Genomic DNA, 19,182 nt, shown 5'->3' with positions numbered 1-19,182 from the left:
GACACGCTTATAACCCTTTTAATTAAGAAGATTCCACTCGTTTTCGAGACACACCAGACTCGTTGATTCCCTGCCCTCAGTCAATCGACTTCCTCGTCATCGGGTTCGTCGACCACCGCCGCCGCCGTCGGTACTCTGGCAAGGCTTCACCAAAGTCGAATCCCGCATCAATGGAGGTTTCTTTAACAATTTGTTTTTTTTTTTTATTTTATCAAACATGAAGTAACTACACTTTAAAACTTTAGTCTATTTGTATGTTATCTAAATTATGAAAGCATTAATTTGGACGCATGCTAAAGAAAACGTAATTTTGCATTATTTAAATGTGAGCTGATTTTGTTTTATAATAAGAAATGTTAAAATTTTGCAAAAAGCTAGGAAATTCGTTTCAAACTCTCAGTTGACCTTCCATATTTGTTCCAAAGTTGACCCTTGATTATTGACACCAAAATAAACACAAGTTACTAGTATTAATTACTTTTGACTAATATAATTTGTGCACCGATTGTATTCTTTCAATCACACCAACATCGCAGACCATTCCTCCACTCAACTGCCCCGTTATTGATTGTTGTAGCCGTCACCTTCGTGGCGCGGCAAGGAGTCCAGAGAATTCTGTTTATCAAATATAGCACCGTTCAAGGTAAATATTGTATCATGCTGCTTGTTTCTTTTGTCTGTGCCATTGCCTTATGTTTTTTTTTTCTTTTTATTTAATAATTGTAAAGTATGAATTTTTAATTGGCTTCGGGGACGGTTCAGGGTAGTTTTGGTGAAGAAGAACAAGAGTATAATTATGTCTTATAACTCCTTTTATGGTCAAATGAAGCTCTAGTTCCTTTTGGCGTTTTCTGTTTTCCGGTTAACATTTTCAAAGCCATTATTAGTACTATGGTCATATATGTTATATCCATTATTTTATTCAAACCAATTTACAATATGAATTTACAAGTGGCGTTTGTTAAGATACTCCATTTAGAAAGAATCAATCATTGTTTTTCAAATATTAATTTATTATTATTACTAACGAACAAGTTTTCCTTTATATTTACGCGTATGATAAATGTTCATTTATGTTAAACGAATATTATCGAATACTGTATTGGTTACACAAAAGTTTTACGGTTTCCGTGAGCATTTTACGATTTTCATACAAACATTATAGTGAAGTCAGATTCTAAATCCTAAAATATTATAGGTTCTGTACCGATTACTTCTTGCGTGAGGATTCCTTTTATTGGTTTTGCTACTCATCAAATAAGCCACTGCGTTACACACGACTTTAATACTTGTGTGCATCTTCATAAGAAACTCCTAGCACATTATCAAGTGAGTTTACATACCTCTTTTTCTATCTTTTAGCATGTATACCTTATTTACTTTTACTCATGTTTTTATTACCTCATCTATTCAAAACACAATTCAATATATGTTTATGTGTGTTCATTGCATGCTCTATGATTATGCTTTATGTGCTTAAATGTTTATTTTATGTTTGGTGGTTGGTATCTCATACTCATCTATTCTCATCTAGTATGATCATACATTTACACAAGTACATTGATTTTGTATCAATAGGAACGGGTCCACATCTATTTAGTTGTTTACATTTTCATAAACTTTGTAATGCTCACTATTTACATATGAATTGTGATTTTCCTATGTGTGTGTATATATATATATACACAACTAAAACTTATGTATTCTCACCAACATTCGTGTTGACAAACTTTATTTTCATACATGCTACAGGTACAAGTAATTGATATTGTTCAAGATCGAAGAGATTAGTTTGTATCGTAGGAGATTTATTATAAATTTAAATATGTATTTGATTCAATTATTGTAATTGTGTACTCGTTTTGATGTTAATTAATTAAATAATTATTGTCACTTTAGTTAGTGCCTTTTGAACAACTGTCCAATCAATACGTTACGCCCCGACATGTTCCGCCGTCTTTGGTCGGAGTGTGACAATAAGACCCTAACTGGCATCTAAACTCGCTCACAACTTCACTTTATTTTAACATACTCTCTATAATCTATAATCAATCCGTCAAAGTACGTTTTTCCGGCAATCTTGTTCTCCGTCAAATCGTAACAAAACCAGGTAATTGATATATTCATTTTACTCGTCTTCAACCGTAGATCAAAACCCCTAACATAAAATTTACGAACATGAGACCAGTTAGGAGAATTAGATTTCCAGGGCTTCCTAAGTAGAAGATGAACTTTCTATATTATATATATTTTTCTGTTTTCATTTATAAACTAAATAGACGACTACCTCAGTTGGTTAAAACTTGAGAATATTAGCGCAGAGACCGGGGTTCGAAACCCGGGTCAGTCAGTGCTTATCTCATTTTTTTAATCAGTTTCTTTAATTGTAATAAATTAATTAATTAATTAAAAATCATAATAATTCAAATGAAATTATTTTTTTAAACCAAATAAAAATTTTATAAATTAAATATAAACTAAAATTCACCTTTTCCCATATAAAACCAAACTTTTATACTCGTTACTCGTTAACTTTATTTCGTTCGATAAGTGTAAATCGTTAAACTTTAATTAGTTAGTTTACTCGTTAAATCATTAAAATTGGTTTAACTTGTAAACCTTAACCCATGTCTTGCAAATGTCATATTTCTCATGTTTACGTTAAGCCATTATCAAATAATATTGAAATAATATTTAAACAATATAAACACTAATATTTTAATTCTGTATCGTTACTTTAAAATTCTTCTTTTTGTTAATATTTTATTACACTAAACTTATGATTTGCAACATAAATTTTCCTTTAAATCCGTTCTTTGTAATTCCCATATTAATATTAGATTATTAACTAAATGATGTTAAAATAGATAGTTAAAATGCCGGAAAAGATTAAATGTAATATTATAATATAATGCCTTAAAATAATATTAAAGCAATACAAGATTCCTTTTAACCAAACTATGCAACTCTTATTATCCCGTTAGCTAGTCTTTAAATTTTCGTATATATTTTATTTATAGTTCGAGATGTTCGGTTGCTACGATTTCGTTATTGTGTTTTCAGCCTATATTACAAGTCTATCTTCGATTTCGAGGTGAGTTTCTCATAACCTTTTTTTAAATGTTTTCATATTTTTGGGTAGCATATGTATCCTACAAAACTTCAAGTATTTATGATTTCGATTAAAAACTACAATTCACTATATGGACTTGTGTGTTACTTGATTACTTGCTCGAATTTTACTTGCACGTGGTAGCCTCAATAATTATGATCATATGCCACCCTTTGCACTCAAGTCCATTTGTATCGAGTGGAAAAGGGCCTCATTATCCGAGTACGTTGGTTGTTACCAACTGGAAAGGAACTTACTTGCGCGATTATCCGAGTACGTTGGTTGATATCAACTGTAAAGGACTTTACTTGCTCGTTTATCACTTGTCCATGAATTGTATGATTTTTACGTATTATATCAAACTGTGTGAATCTCACCAGCTATGTTCGTAGCTGAATTTATTTTATGCATATGTTACAAGTATAGAGATACGAGGATGAAAGTTAGAAGACACATAGCATGCTTATAGGATATTGAAAGAAAACTTATCATTTTGTTTATTTACTTGTTACAACTTGTATTATTTGATAAATTTGTGTTACATGAATATTTAAATGAAATAAAGTTATTACGTTCACCTAATAGTGTCACGTGTGTTTGAGCAATCTGTACATCACACTCAGGCATTTCCGCTTTAGCCGGGGTGTTACAGCTATCATAAGCTTCTTCGTTTCTTGGGCGAACAGATTTACTTTGACTTTTCTTGTTTGATTGGCTTCTTTTTGTAGAATTATCCTTGATAGCTTCTTGTATCATTTTCTAGATTTCATCTTTATATTGGGCGGGAAGTTCCTTGGTTTCATTGTTAACATTCTTTTCACTTCCAACTTTATTGGAAAGATTATTCTGAGAGTGTTCACTTTCTTCTCTTGACATACTACAATAAAATTTTAAAGATAAGTTCAACATTCGGGGAATTCAAAACATATCTTTTATTTATCATATTGTAGTTTTACAAAAGTGCAGAATATTATTATAACTATACTTATTACAACTATTATGGTTCTTATTAACTATTTCTTCCAGCGGACAATTAATTTCTTGATCTTGCTTTCCTTTTTAATATTCTCAGTTGTTTCCTTTTCTTTTCCCTTTTCTTTTTTCCTTCTCCTTCTCTTCTTCCATTTCCATTTCGTTGAGCATTGCTTTGGCTATTTTTGTAACATCGATTCCATAACAAGTTGAATCATAGATGATGTTGTACATCCCTTCTGAGGAATTATACTCTGTTCTCCGATGTTCATCTTGAGGGTGCGCAAAGTAAGGATCTTGATTTATTGGATAATTAAAATATTCCTGCCCCTGAGGATTTTCTTCCTAATCGGTCATTACTTCTTTTCCTTTCGGCAATGTTGGTTTGTTGGATCTACTTGATCCAGTTCCATGTATATGCTGATTCGGAATGATCCAAGCTAATGGGATAATAGAATCGAAGGAATCTAAATCCTCCTCCATTATCGTCTTGTGTGAGTCATCACTACTAGATACAGGGATTGGGAGTAAAGCTATCCCTATACACCCTTTTCCTTTACCTGACGGAGGTCGAAGTGATCCTTGGCTGGATTGACGATCAGACATTTGTACGATGTTAGATTGGAAATAGGTTTTTTTTCCTATCTTATCCGTAACAGTTTATTATTCAGAGATTGCATTTTAGATACTTTTAATTAAGTATCTATTTTGTTTGAATCAATACCCGTGTAGGATTAAATCCTATCCGTATCATGTTTTAATCATTCAATGATTATATCAGTTGATATTCTCAATTGAATATCAATGTTCTCAGCATAATCTTATTTCTGATCAAAGCCTAGGTACAAAGTATACATAATTCGCTAAGACCGATAGCTCTGATACCAACCTGTCACACCCCGACTTAGGGCCTGGGTGTGACACCCGTTAGTTGGTATCTGTTTTGAAAATATATTAGAGTTGCGGGTTATTAGCGGAAGTCTATAAAATAATATTCTTTTTATACAATGTCAAGTTAAAATACCCGTTGAATATTATATGATAAAAATATGAGCGGAAGTCTTTTTGGATAAAATATTATCATATTTAAAACTTGGGAATTTAATGCCCGTTCTGATAATTCAAATATCTGTCTTTTGAAATATGGTTCTTTATAATATTCTGAATAAAATATCTGAGCCATCAGATCATCTCTAATGACTATGTCTATAATCTTTTAATCAGCCTTGCCTGTATATTCTATTCTTTACAGTTTCCCTGAAATGTGGGGGGGAAATACGTCAACACACAGCCGGTGAATGACGGACTCAGTTTCAATACCATTGTGTAAACAACAATAATACATTTGTGACAACACTCATTAGGCACCCAACTTAATTGGGTTAAAATTACCCTAAGTACATGTACAATTAATCATATACACAATATCGTTTCTCTAAACAGTCTCGTAGACTTCCAGAAGCATGTTTGATGCACGGCCTCGGGGAACTCCAAGTCACCATGTACGAATGGATCCAGACACATGTATACTCTTAATCTGAGTATGCCCGTTTCTTATTATTGTAACACAAAGTTTTAAGAATTCGTAAATCCTATGCAATCAGTTCAGACTCTAAAAGAGTTGTAAAAGTTTAAGGCGTATTCACCTTTTATGATTTTAATCAGTTTCTGACACCGATTCCTGTTAATGATCAGTTTCTATTACTGACCCCTGTTTGTAAATCAGTTTCTATTACCGATTCCTGTTTTTTCTGATTTCTGCTTTCTGATTGATTGATTGACTGTTATCTCGGACCTATAGTACGAGAATAAGCTTTGTATAAATATCTAGATCAATAATCTAGCTTCACACCCGTAGTCTGTTTTGTATAGCTTTAACCTTTACAAATCATTTGTTTATGTAAAACATTTGGACTTTTAGTTCTTTAGTTTATTCATCAATTATATGCCAAGTTTCTTCTTTAGGAAGAAACATTACTATAACTATAATCATTGTGAATGAATATTTCTTAATCATAAAGAAATATTATTTTAACCATACCCGTTGTGTGTGAATGTTTACGGTTCTTAATCATGTAGAAACAATAATTTGAATATAACCTTTGCTTATGAAAAACTATATTATGCTTAACAGTGATCAAGGTTTGGGCTATACCCCCGACTATGGTCTAAGCTATTATAATAATAAAATAATAACTTAATCAGAACCCCTACCTCGCACGGGTATTTGGAGTTAAATGCCTATGACTGATTGAGCAGCATTTCTACTCTATTTCACGTTCTAGAGCTTAAACTGTTAGAGCTTCGGAGCTTGGCACGTTCCTTGAGACCGCCATGCTTCACGAGACTAACTATGTGTGTAGAATGTGGGATTTGTGAGTGAATTGGGAAGTGCCATATCCTAACCTATTTATAGCTGAAATTGGGATCCATCGCGTAGCGCGATGGTCCCTTCATTTAAGCCATCACGTAGCACGATTTCAGGGAATGACGCGTGGCATGATGACTCAGCCCTAGTGTCTGCCACGTGTTGATGAGTCATAATACTTCATCGCGTAGAGCGATGGTCTTACTCTGGTCTCATCGCGTAGCGCGATGGTTTCCTGAGATCAAATTTTACTTTTGGTCATTTTTCTTTGATAACTTGTCACTTCTTGATCATACTTCCATTTTCCAAAAATACTAAAGCGGCCCTTATGCGGCTCGCGGCGATGCGAGCGTGCAAAGTGCGCCATCGAAATGCCACATTCCACCCATCGTCCGTGTCCGTGTCTATGTCCCTGCGCGTGAGCGTGGGGTGCTTCGCACCCTCCGCTAGGACTTTGGAGAGTGGTTAGCCCCATAAAAAAAATATTATGGAAACTTCCTCCCTTATAAAGAGTTTTCACTTCTTTTCTTGTTACCATGTGGGATGAAAGTTAACTTTCATATTTATACCTTTGTGGAATGCTTCCACTTTCTTCCATCTTTTCATGTGGAATGGAATTTCTTACTTCCTATATATAAGATGTTTTATTTTTCTTATCTCATGACTTATTTTTGAGATTATTTTTAATCCCTCATCTTTCAAAGTTTACAACTTTAGCCCAAAATAAATATGGGATTTTCCAAGTTGTTACACAATGTCTATCTTAAATATATATGCAAAAACTTGTAAAGATTAAACTGACATTTTAGTAATTTATTTTTTTAAAGAATATTATAATGATTCTATATAACTTATAATTACTTGTTTCCAAATTTATAAATATAATAATTGATTCAGAAACATCATATTGGAAAAAACTAATATGTGGAATATCTTGAATGTACCTGTTGAAATCGTTTGAAGAAGAAAGCCATAGAGAATAAACAACATATTAATGAACACATAAACTGAAGCAAATGCAAAATCAGTTGCATACCTTATATATTCGACGATTAATGATGATGAATTTGGCAGCAGGTCTGATTTAGTCTAGATCGAATAGCGGAATGTGTGATTCAACATTAGGGTTTGTTAAAATTGGGTGATGAATGTTAGAATAGAATCCAAAAATCGTTTAGCATACCTCATGGAATTGTCCGATCAATCATGAACAATATTGATTTGTTGAAGAAGCTCTTAAACCGGTTGAGGCTCGTTCAATTGAAATGGAAAAAGGAAGGAGAACAAGGTTTGAGCTTGAGAGAAAGAAACGACGTTACTTACGGTTTTGTGATACAGAGAGAATGAGAATGGATATTGAATCGTATTTGCATTAGGGTTTTATTAACAAATCGGGTATTTGTTATAACAAACGGAAATGGTCGCGTGTGTTTTGTTTTAATTTAATTTAGAATTATTAAAATACTAAAAAATTACAAGATTGCAAGTTATTCTTAGTAGATATTCAATTGAGTCAATAGCAGTTTTAATATGATAAGTAGATTTTAGAATTTCTTTTAGAATTATTTTATTAGTTAAAAATTCTAAGAGGCTTTGTTTTTTATAAAAAGTAGGAAAATCATCCAATAGGAATGGGCATATTGTTTTGCTTTAATATAATATATAGAAGATTCAAAATGTTATCATGGTATCATAGCTCATATCTCTAACGAGAAGTGCTTGATCATGCGGCTATCAATCTCCTTTCCTTTTTCTCTATTCCAACAATCTCTCCTACTATCACAATATTACTCCTTCAAACACCACCACCACTACATCACCATTGCAATGGTTACTTCTTCAAACAAACTACTTCTCCGTCTATATCAATTAGGTTTTGCAAAACCTATAATCCTATCATCGCCTCAACAATCATTCTTTTCGGTGAACTCTAACTTTGATTTACTATTTTTTGTTTCATTAACCCTCTAAAAAAACCCCACGAATCATGTCTTCTTTTGCTTCGTCAACACAACATCTACTTTTATTCAAGATTGAACTTATCCTAAGGTCGTCCATCTTGCGGGGGCATATCAAGGATAATAATCAGTACAATCTCACAAATCATAGCTAATAAAATATGGAGATATTCTCTCCATAAGTTATGCCTTGTATATAATTATAATTAAATGTATTCCTACAGTTAGCTTCTTGTGTGTATGTATGTATGTGTATGTGTGTGTGTACAGAATGAGGATCATATGAGAACTTTTTGGAAATTGAGAAATATGAGAACCATTTTGGACCAAAAAAAAAATCCAAAAATAAAAAAAAATCATAAAACAAAAAAACACAAAAATAAAAAAAGTAAAAAAATCAAAGTTCTTATTTATCATCCCGGTTTCCTAAAAAAGAAAAAAAATTCTCGGTTTAGTTAAAGTTATACATATATGTATAATATGTACACATATGTTTTTTATATACACATGTATAATTTAAGGTAAATGATAATGTACATATGTGTACATTACGTAACTAGAGAATAAATGAAATTATACGCATGTGTATAGTTATAATACGAATCATTTATTATTATTTTTTTTGGTTTTTTTTTTGTGAAACCGGAATGAAATATAAGAATTTTGGTTTTTTTTACTTTTCTAAAATTTTCGTTTATTTTTTGTTTTATAATTTTTTAAATATTATTTTAAGGTTTTTTTTGTGGTCCAAAATGGTTCTCAAAGTTCTCAATTTGCCAAGGGTTCTCTTAGGATCCTCATATATATATATATATAGAAACAGGATCAAATACATTTTATTCTTAACATGAAAACAGTGAGAACCAATTTACTGTTATTATTATGTTTATTTTTATAAGTGTTTTCTGTCATTTTTTGTTCGTATTTTCTAATTTTCGATTATGAGACGTTATAAGTATTTGCTTATTTATATTTTGTTGTTATTATTAGATTTTTTCTTTTGCTGATATAAGTATATGTTGGTATTTGCTGTTATTATTTTGTTCTTGATTTTGATTCTTTTGTTGTAATTTTTAGGTTTTTTTCTTTGTTATTACAAATAATTGTTTATGTAGATTGGTATTGTAGTTGATATTGTGTCTTACGTTCTCATTTTTTTTTTATAAATTGCTATTATTTCCTACATTCTCATGTTAAGACAAAAATGCACATAAACCTTCCTATATATATATATATATATATATAGGGTAAGGTTAAAATAAAAACTCACTTGAGTTGTGAAAACTCTAGAAACTCATTCTCAACCACATGTTTTTAATTAAAGTTTAAATCTTGTGGTCCACAATTAGAGTGAATAAAAAATGTAAATATAAAAATAACTTTTTTGTTCTTCTGAAAACATATATAAAAATTAGTAAAAAATGTTAAAAAATAGCAAAACAACTTCTTTAAAAGTTTTCGATGTTTTATATTAAATGTTACAACATATATTACGTGTGCAAAAAAAACGATGTTACATAGGGCTTTCACAACTCAAGTGGGTTTTCATTCTATACTTAGTATAGAATGAAAACCCACTTGAGTTGTGAAAGCCCTATGTAACATCGTTTTTTTTTTTGCACACGTAATATATGTTGTAACATTTAATACAAAACATATATATAGGGGAAGTATAGAATGAAAACCCACTTGAGTTGTGAAAACCCTATGTAACATCGTTTTTTTTTGCACACGTAATATATGTTGTAACATTTAATACAAAACATAAAAACATAAAAAAAAATTTGTTTTGCTATTTTTTAACATTTTTTTACTAATTTTTTTATATGTTTTCAGGAGAGAGAAAATGTTATATTTATGTTTACATTTTTTATTAACTTTAATTGTGGACCACATAATTCAAACTTTAATTAAAAACATGCGGTTGAGAATGTGTTTCTAGATTTTTCACAACTCAAGTGAGTTTTTATTTTAACCTAACCCTATATATATATGTGGATGGATCATGCGAGAAATGATTTAAGGGTGAGAAGTGCGAGAAATAGATCTGAACCATTGATGTGTTTAATCAATGGTGTACAATACAAATAGCATATTAGTAATTAATTAGACATTATTGCAACATGTATTTAATTCAAAAGGGTATAAATGTATTTGGTGTTTTGGCATCATTAAACCAGACTTCAATCTCTCTATCCGTTACCACAATTTACGCCTTAATTAATTAAATTGTAACCACAATTATCTTGTAACTATGAGCTCTTATTCAATAAATTTTCAATCTTTAAAACATTCAACCATACGCTACATTATAAGTAATAGTTTTTGTGGTGGACTTTTAATCAATTTTAACCTCATCTCAGTTATTATACCTACACACATATAAAACCTACATTTGTACATACCAACGTACATGCATACATATATACGTACGTACATACATACACAGACCACATACATGCATACATACGTTCGTACATACATACCTACATTCTTACACATATCTGGATACCTACGTACCTACGTACTTACATACACACCTACACATACCTACGTACCTACATACAAACATACCTACATACGTACATACATTCGTACGTACATACCTACACATAAACACAAGCAGTTGACGAAACTAAGTAATTAGAGTGATGTAAAAGTTTGTTTTATAAAAATATATTTGAAGTATTATGATGAACTCATGTAAAAAAATGCAAACTCATGTCTATGGGATGTGTAGGTAAAACATAGTATGTTGTCATGTATGATATGTAGTGCTTATTTGTAATATACAAATTATTTTATCGCTTACAACGGTTGGTATAAACAACATTAATTTGAAGAATTGTGGGGCACTAACGTTAACATGAGGAATATGTTCAATACGTATAGTAATTAAAGACAAATAAAAAATACTTACCATATTCAAATGTTTAAAAAATAAATATATATATATATATATATATTATTTGTAAATGTTTGAAAAATACATACACTAACATCTTGCAAATGTTTAAGGAAAATAAAAGATAAAAGATTATTTGAAACCTCAGCAATTATTAGTTATCATATTCACACATTTGAGTAGATTACTACTATACCCCTCAACATAAATTAAAGATAAAATTAAAAGAAAAATTGTGATTGGTTATAATGATTTCTCGCACTTCTCACACTAAAAACACTTCTGAAATGAAACAAATCCTATATATATATATATATATATATATATAGGGGAATGATATTTTGAGAACCATGTTGAGTTGTTAGAACTTAAGAACTCCATTATAGGCCACACATTTAATTAAATGGATTGGAATATGTGGTTGAGATTAAATTTAGCAAAATAGTCAAAGTAGGAGAGAGAATAAAGTTGTAAGTGGTTACACTAACTATTACGTCCGTTACACATGTGTAAAAAGTCGACTCGATGCGTAAAAAATTCTGTAATTTTTTTACGTGTATGTAACCTACATATATTACGCATGTGTAAAAAAAATTTGAAAAAAAAATCGTTACACTGAGTTCTTTCGAGTTCTTAAAACTCAAAGGGGTTCTCATTTGAAATCTCCTATATATATATATATATATATATATATATATATATATATAGGAGAAGTATAGTTTGAAAACCCTCTTGAGTTGAGAAAACCCGTGAAAACCCTCTGTAACATCGTTTTTTTTTTGTTACATGTAATATATGTTGTTACATTTGATACAAAACATCGAAAACATAAAAAAAATGTTTTGTTATTTTTTTTACATTTTTTTAGTAAATTTTATATATGTTTTCAGGAGAGAGAAAATGTAAATAAACTTTCACATTTTTTATTAACTTTAATTGTGGACCACAAGATTTAATCTTTAATTAAAAACATGTGGTTGAGAATAAGTTTCTAGAGTTTTCACAACTCAAGTGAGTTTTTATTCTAACCAAACCCTATATATATATATATATATATGTCATATTGTAATAGACAAATTTGTTTACTATCTTTTCCAAATCATTCTATTCTTGTTAGACTCACAGCTTAAAAAGATGCTCTTTGTATTATTTGACACGATGTTCACACAGTTGCATGTAACTTGAAAAGGTTGGATCTTGGTCGCTGCCTTTTAAAAGATGGAGGCATCCCATCTAGTATTGGTGACTTATCCAACTTGCAAGAGTTATATCCAAGTCGGAATGATTTTACAGGATTAGAATTGCCTGTTGAATTGCCTTTTGCAAACTTATGCGATAAGCTTGTTGAATTGCCTGAGCTCCCATCAAGCAAAGCTATTCACCAAGCAGACTTTTGCAACCGTTGGAGGTTTTCCAAAAAATGTAAATGGTTATGTCAAGTCTCACTTACGTGTGGGAATATCATAGCTGATGGTGGAAGATTACTACAATCCATACTCCATGTACGTACGACTCTCTCCATTAATACCAATTAGTGCAGCTTTATATAGATAAACAATATTAATGGTAATTTGGGTCTAATGTTTTTGTGTTTATTATTCATTCAGGGATCTATGCTACTCGTCCTTCAAGGTCTTGAGATCGCAAAGGGTTTTACACCTCCTCTTCTAATTAGAGGACGCAGATGCAGATTGAAACTTCCGGAAAATTGCACTAGTGCAACGACTTCAATGGATACCTAATGTGTGCTGTTGTGTATGCTGGCCGCGACTTGAGCTCTCTAAGTATGAAGCAGGTGATAAGTACGGATTATGAAGATGACGTGGTTTGGGACGCAAGTGATGAAGCTAACGGTGTAACAAGTATACATGGTTTTTGTATGTTTCATTTAATTCATTGTGGCACACTGAATGGTGGCATGAGACATACAAAGCGGTTTCATTTTTTATTAGCATCACAACCTTGGTACTTGGACCTAGCTCGTGTATTAGTCAAGCATGTAGTGGGTTAGGAGTCAGACTTGTTGCAAGTCAAAGTGGAAGTGGTCTACCAGAAACATCAGATGAAGAATCTGATTTTTCTCATTGTACATCTAGCTTAAAAATTGAAGACGACTCACAATAAGATTTAAAACTTTTGTTCTAAATCAATAGTTATTGACCAGCATCCAACAGAGAGTAATTTGACATAGAGATAGTTTCAACTTTTAATGTTGTCGGTTCAATGTGAAACATGTTTTTTCCCCTCACATAATTTGTAGACGATACCGAGTATGTTTCTTGGCAGTAGGATAATAATCATATAAACTCTCGAATTGAACTTTGATCTCGATCATGGTCAACCAGTCCAGTCTCCTGCTAATGCTGCCATTATATAATTTCTTTGTTTGTTGATGATATTAATTGGCAAAATATAGTTAGCATACCTTCATGATTCAGGCTGATTGATTATAAGTAGGTATAGGCACTCCAAGTCCTTCAGTCAGTTTTTTAAAAGAATTTTGCAGTCTTTTAGTAACGGGTCCCACTGTACCGTCACCAACTACACGTCCATCAATCCTTATAACCTGTTATCATCACAACAGTCATGTACAAGTTAGCCAAAAATCACTTTTGTTTTAACAAACAAGAAGTAGCATAAAAACATGTCATGCTTGATCATCCTTATAGGTGACAAAATCGGTGGGTCGGAAAGTTGTGCACCGACTTGGACTTTGACCGTTACAAGTTTCATGCCAAAAGGTTACATACCGGGCTGAGTTCTCCATAGTTCCAGTAGTCCATACCTGCAATGAAACACCATATTTTTATAGGAATGTTACACTTATATTATAAAAACTCATTTATCTATTTGAGCATTAAAAATGTGCATAAGATTCAAATATATTTTTCTTTGAATTAAACCTCATCCGCAGTATGAAATTCAGATAAACTAATGCGCCTTTCCTCCAAAACCAAGTTTTCCTTCTTCACAAGCTCCATGACCTAAAACAATAACAAATTTAAATTTAAATTTTCCAGTTGGTGGAATTTGAAAACTCAGACAATTTGTAAGGGTGTAATATGTAAATTCGTACAGTTGCTCGAGTGATGCCTGGAAGACAGTAATCAGCATGAGGGGTCATAACAATACCTTTCTTCACCAAGAACTGCAATGCAAGAAATTAAAAAATACAAGTTGAATTACTAAATAATAAAATACAATAATAAATAATGCACTAATGTCAAATGATTAGAAAAGATGAAACACGAGTTTACAATGTTTGTTGCGTTTGTTTCCGACACATAACCGTCTTTGTCAAGCATGATTGCATCATCAGCATTTGCATTGTTCCCTTCTATCTACATCAATTTAATAAACTTTTAATCTAAACCACTTTTGAAAACCATAATATATATATATATATAGGCAGTCATATAATGATACTGGAATAATAGAAAACAATAAATTACAAGGAAAAGAAAAAAAGTTACCTTCGCAAGTATATTGTTCAGGAGGTTGTTATGGTGAATTTTGGAATCCAAATTCTAGCAAGGAAGTTAAAAATTATTTTATTACTGGAATAATACAAATATTATAATAATGACAAAATAATCATTTAAAACGAAAGTTAAAACAGTTTGGACTATGTAAACAAACCTAATGAACACGAACAGGGCATGTTTGTGTTTATTTAATTAACCTTTACCGAACAAACTATCAAACACGAACAATTAAACGAACGAAGTTTTCTTATTGTGATCATTCATTAAGGAAATGGACCTGTTCGTGTTCATATATGTCCGGTCATTAACAGCATAACAAGCAATTCATGACGTAAATGAACAAACATAACTGAACATAGGTAAACATATACAAGTGAGGTAAAACCAATTATAAGTAAACATGAATAACAATTTGTTGGGCCTAAAATATTTAAATGAATATATTAACGAACGTAAATGAACAGACGTAAACTAACAAACATTAATGAACATACGTAAACGGGCGAAAATAAACGAATTTAAATGAACGAACGTTCGACGAACAAGACATGTGCTCATGTTCGCTCGTTTATTACAACTTACAAGTCTAATTGGGACGAAAAGTGATTGCGGTCAACATGCACCAAAAATAACCGTTTTGACCCGAGCACGTGGTTAACCCATTACCAAAACACCCAGCACCGAATCATAAGGCTCACATTTGGTGAATTGCGACGAGTGGTGGCTGTCACTAAAGTAATACCGCCTGTATTATCATAAACTGGTGGTTTCCACTCTGCAAGAACTGCATAATATAATAAAATAAAAAGTAATATAATTAAACTATCCAAATCTGTTAAAGATTTATAAACTATATATATACAATTATATTATAAAATGGAATTTTGTTATCAACTACTTTTTGGCATACCTATCAAGGTGCATCCATAAAGATTAAAACCCGGGCTCATTCCTGAAGTAACCTGCATGAAGATTTATGATGTTATAACTAATGTATAATGTATCAAGAGTAGGGTGACAAAAGAAGAACCTTTTTGCCACGTGTCAAACTTAAACGAATATGTGAATTGTTGAACATCCCGTTTCTAGTTAGTTTATGCATATACAACTATGTCTATACTCTATTCATTTACTTCAGTTTGATGACTTTAAATTGCATGTTCGTTCAATGTTTGATTGAATTTTTCTTTATTGATTAGGTATCTAACAAACCGTCATTTGTCCCTCCTTGATTTTCTTAAATTTAATCTTGAGGTACGTCAGTGTTTGTTAACCAGTGTCTGTAGATCACCCGTGGTTTAATCTTTATATTCAAGAAAGCAACATCTTAGACGTGTTTTTTTAAATAATTTTGTACACTTTTGTGTGTTTTGAAATGAATGTGATGCATGCTTATTGGCTGGAGATTTTGTTTCATAGCATGGAGCACATTTTGTTTGTTTTCATCACTGAATGATTAATAGTCTTGTTTGATCAGCTTGTAATGATGATGCATGGCAATTAATTATCTCTTTTGACAAACTTGCGGTAGCAGTTATCGGTTACACAAGTTGCTAAACTTTTTCGTACTATTTGATAAACATATTATGTGAAGAGGTTATAATCAGGTGGAATGTATTCTCATCACAAACTTGAATAATGATTGGCAACAAAATGAGTAGTTATGCATTTGTTTCATATCTGTTTTCAGTTACATGGTAGTTTGGTTCGCCAACCTTTACTGTTTATGTATATACATATTTTTTTTTCTGTTTTAGAATATATAAAACATCTAAATCATTATTATGTATATACATATTTTTTTTCCGTTTTAGAATATATAAAACATCTAAATCATTATAACTGTTTTTAATAAAAAAAAATCGATAGATACCGCAATAGCTGAACCCTTAAAATGGGTAACTTGTGTAGTTACGTGCTATAATTGTTTGGTTTGTTTGAAAATTGGAACCTTCTTTCTAATTTAATATAAACTAATGATTTGAAAAAAACAATAAAAAAGCACCAAAGTTAAGCTTTTACGAGCAACTGGTTTGGTTTGTCATTCCTTAAAACTGTAGTTAATAGTTTGGCTAATAACTTCTGTAAAAACCGGTCGAGTGGATTGAAAGCACTCTTCAACCAAACATATTAACACTTGAATTCGTATTCTAATTCTAACAAAGTTCGCAAACGAAACATGCTAGGAAGAATTGGAGATGTGCTTAGTAAGTCCTTCACAAATGCAGTTTTCTTTAAAATTTTACCACATTTGTTTTGACTTCATAATGTTGGTAGTTATAAAACAGGTATTTTCTGAATTTTGGACTACTAATGTTTCATGTACTGTTCTTTTTTTCAGCTAAAGCTATCGACGAGTACGCAACTTTGAGAACGAAGACAGCAGAACCAAATGCGGAATCTGCTGATGTGGACCCTAGGCAAGAAGCAATAGTTGAGAGAATGCTTGATAAATATGTGTTTTTTAAGTCGATGTTGTAAACACTGTTCTATAGTTATATAATGTTTGAACTTTAATTTTACACCCTCCGAAAAGCATGGTCTCTCTGCTAGGTATGTGGGATTTACATATTGACAAAGATTGTAAATATAAATCTTTCTGCATTACTATGGATGTGGATAACTGTTTTCATGTCTGATGTTTATGTTCTATGTTTTAAGTATGCTTCTTTTTTCTTCCTTCTAAGTTCCACACAACTTCATAAGCTTCTATTGGACATCTGTGTATCTGGTCGTGATCACCTTCACTGATTCTAGGTTTTTAGTGAATAGAGATCAAATTAAAAAGAAATGCCATTGCAACTTGTATATGCACGTCTAGAGTCATGTCTACCCAATTAAAAAAAAAAAAAAACTAATCTACCTTAGCTAATCGATGTTCAATCAAGAGTTTATCTTCCCGATATACTTAATATTGGTACACATTTATTGGTATTATTTCTCCGGTCTTTTCTTTTTAAATTGAATTTTGTGATAACATAAATAGTACTTTGGGGTCATCATATGCACAAGCTCACAATTTTTCACTCCCATCACAATACATGCTCTTTGGAACTCAGGTGTCATCTTGTTACTCATTCTCTTCAAGTAAATATCCAATAATAGGTCAATCCAGGTAGTTGATGACAGGTCAAGCTGGTTAAATATAAAAAAATTAAAAACTAAACGGGCTAAGAGGGTTGGAAGTCAACAAAATGGATAATGATAAATTTATATATGGGAACTAAATATTCCATAGCTTACAAATCGGTTTTGGAGTTGACACTACTAGGGATGAGCTCGGTACCGGTACCGAAAATACTGATACCGAAAATCGCAAAATTTTGGTACCGGTATCGAAATGTTTGGTTCGGTACCGGTACCGGTATTTAAGGTAAATATCGGGAAATACCGGTACCGTACCGTACTGGTCCCGAAAACTCAAAACTTTGGTACCGAATCGCTACGATACCGATTTTGCCCATCCCTAGATACTACTACCAAGCTTGTTGTTGAGAATTTTTTAGCAAGGTATGATAAAAAACCAAAAATTTTTACTTTTGAAAGCTAAATACTGCAACAACTATTTGCATATTGTTAAATAAAACAAAATTAGTATGCAAGGGTAATTTCGGAATTGGAATTTTAGAAATTAAATGTTAAGCATAATACGATCCGGACCAATCCTTCGCCGCCTTAATGTTTTTAAACTAAATATACAGTAACCCCTCCAAAGGCATATTATTTCAGTAAAAATGTACATGTACATAATACGATACCGGAACACTATTTTTTGAGCAATATTATTTTGATAAAAAGGTATAGTTTACATGTGTAGATATGGATATGCAACAATTAGATACTTTTTTTAAAATTTAAGTTGATGTTCATCGCGTGAATTTTAGACACTCATTCTTGTTATTTAATATTTCAAACTTTAATTTTACACCCGTTGCAAAGCGCATGTGGGTTTGCGCAAATTATTCTCTCGTATTGGTTTGTAGTGTTTGGTGTGTTGTGTAATGGGTTATAGTGCAAGCTCGTTGCCGCATGTGCATATGGTTTATTAGATGCTGTTTTTTGTGCGAGGTGCACACTAAAATATTGACGTATGCATATATATTGGATAAATCGTGTTTTGTGAAATATTTGTTAATAAAGTAGGTTTATGGGTTTTGTGTAGAATTGAATGTATGTTAATTAGTGAGTAGTTAGAAGTGAAATATAATTAGGAGATGAAATAAATACTCCAACTAACCAGTAGCATGTTTAAATCAAGCTTAAACACATAAGCATATTAAACACCATTGTTGTAGACAATTTCTCATTATTTTGACCTTTATTTAACAAGCAATGCACAATGCACAAGCAAACCTAAAACCTTATGTTTAATGTGGGTCTGA

At 31.6% G+C, this 19,182-nt stretch overlaps 1 pseudogene across 1 annotated transcript; it reads right to left on the bottom strand.

Annotated features, from left to right (window-relative positions):
* Positions 1-13,615: 13,615 nt before the first annotated feature.
* On the bottom strand, positions 13,616-15,902 carry LOC143605154 (branched-chain-amino-acid aminotransferase-like protein 2; annotated as a pseudogene). Its single transcript, XR_013148450.1, has 10 exons — positions 15,831-15,902; positions 15,711-15,762; positions 15,499-15,584; positions 14,789-14,842; positions 14,573-14,656; positions 14,392-14,463; positions 14,219-14,299; positions 14,066-14,100; positions 13,741-13,881; positions 13,616-13,669 (listed from the first exon to the last, which is right to left on the bottom strand). The product of XR_013148450.1 is annotated as a branched-chain-amino-acid aminotransferase-like protein 2 (transcript).
* Between the last annotated feature and the right edge of the window lie 3,280 nt (positions 15,903-19,182).

The sequence above is a fragment of the Bidens hawaiensis genome, unplaced genomic scaffold, assembly GCF_021521415.1.
Source record: "Bidens hawaiensis isolate Kalapana, Puna unplaced genomic scaffold, B.hawaiensis_p1.1 tig00068432_1, whole genome shotgun sequence".
Classification (NCBI taxonomy): Eukaryota; Viridiplantae; Streptophyta; class Magnoliopsida; order Asterales; family Asteraceae; genus Bidens; species Bidens hawaiensis.
Note: the sequence above shows the minus strand (reverse complement) of the source record. Positions and strands in the feature narration are given on the sequence as shown.